Source organism: Limulus polyphemus, unplaced genomic scaffold, assembly GCF_000517525.1.
Source record: "Limulus polyphemus unplaced genomic scaffold, Limulus_polyphemus-2.1.2 Scaffold2685, whole genome shotgun sequence".
In the NCBI taxonomy this organism is placed as follows: domain Eukaryota; kingdom Metazoa; phylum Arthropoda; class Merostomata; order Xiphosura; family Limulidae; genus Limulus; species Limulus polyphemus.
Window position 1 is genome coordinate 11,238 of NW_013668295.1, and position 2,127 is coordinate 13,364.

Consider the following 2,127-nt stretch of genomic DNA (forward strand, 5'->3'; position numbering starts at 1 on the left):
AGACTACTAGATTGGGGTAGTCTGGTATATATAAGACGCTCAAAACGTGACGGAACAAGGTAATGAGTAATTGAACTGCGGACAGAGAGAGAATATTGTTGGGCACGTGAGACGTTCGTCGTGAATTAAAGCGTTTGTTATAGCGTGATTGTTGAAATTAAGTGTATCGCAAAGTTGTATTCGGAAAGAATAAACCAGTTTTATTTAAGAAAGGACTTGTATCGGTAAAGTTTCTTCGGTAAGAATTTTTACGAAAAATTAACTAACGAACGGAGACGTAACAACACGTTACAACAATAAATGCAACTGTAAGATAAATTTTCAAAGATGTGCGTTGTTTTCTATCACATAGAGTCATGGGCGTTCGCAGAAAGTTTTCAAGAGAGGGGCAAAGTTTCCCGGGGGGGGGGGTGGAGCAAAGTAATGGGAATTGTGAGTTGAATAAAAAATTCTTATATACATGTTGAATGAATAGAGAAAGAATTATGTTTCTCATTTTCAAGGAAGGAAAGTGCCCTCTTGCCTCTCCTGCTGACGTTCATGTATAGAGTGGTATCAAAATATTCAAATTGTTTTATTTGAAAACTATATCAGAAACAACTTATATACAGATTGATAGTTTCCGTTTACTTACTGATATTATTAGAATTTACTACTTTTTTCATCTAAAAACAAATCTTACTTATTGTAAAAGCTATAACTTATAATAAAATGTATATACAGATTGTTTTCGTTGAATAAAAAGTACGCAAGGGTTAAGCATAATTGCATCAAACTTAACCAACGTGTTTTATATTTCTAACTGACTGAGGTGTGTTATCAACTTTTGTTATGAAATGTTCAGAGATAATATATTTATCGATAAAATGAACATTATGAAGAGTCATCAACTAGTTTTAAATTTGAGAATGACTTAATTATTCATAGCGATAAGACTAACTAATCATGTGCGTTTATTGCTTGGGATATTAGTATTTATGTTTAAGTTTTGGTCCATAAAGAAATAGATCAAAGTTTTATAATTTTACGTTAACATCCATTATAACACATTTAAAAACAATATAACTATTAGAAGTTCAAAATGCCTAGAACTTTTATAGTCTAGTTTCTGGTAAAATGTGTGTACTTTAATGAGGATATCCTGTTAGTTCCACTGAGGTGATTAACTGAAAAAATGTTTAAAGGTTTGAAAGTATAAATAGCTTTTTATATAAATTCAAGCTTTCTGATAAGTTTTGCTACGGTTTTATAACCCAACATTATATCTTAATTTTGTGACTGAGGTATTTCTATGGTAGTGCTCGTTAAAATATCGTCACCCAGTGGCTCAGCGGCAAGCCTGCGAACCAATAACCTAAAAATTCAGTTTCGATACCCGTGGTTGGTACACCATAGATAGACCGTTACATAGCTTTGTGTTTAACAACAAACAAAAGTTATTTATCTGGCGATGCTAAGTTTAGATGTGATATTGTTTACCTTACTTGTGAAGTATTCAAATAGTAATTTACAACCTAATTTTAAGACTGATGGCGGGATATAATAAGAAATACTTTAGCACTTCCGCTCGCGCCCCTTAACGCCTCAGCGATAACTCTGCAGGTTGTCGACGCCCGTGGTGGGCAGAGTATAGATAACCCATATTTACCCATTGTATAGCTTTGTGCTTAACAAAAACCAAACCAAACTTCTGCTCACTGAAAGTTTTAGCCCTCTATTACACATTGTAACGTACACGTAAAGAATAACTGTCTTTAATTGTATATTTTGATGTTCTTACTTCCAGATAACAGGCTATATAAACCATGGAATTATCCCTGTACGTTCTAGCTAGAGCACGTTGAATTTCATAACTTACACAAGCTTCCCATAGCGGTGGCATATATATATATATATATATAAGTATGGTGAAAGGTTGTGTAAATTAGCTGGTCACGTGAGATGTAACCTCGTGGTCTAACCATAGAGAGCCAGCTCAGGTTCTAAGGTCACTAAGGTCAGTAATATCATCGCCCTCCCCCCCCCCCTTCATTCCTCCCCACCTCTCGTCTAGTCCTTACTCCCAAACCCCTTAAAATCGAACTAATTTTACTATTACCTCTATTCTCCATGGACTCTAGTTTCACC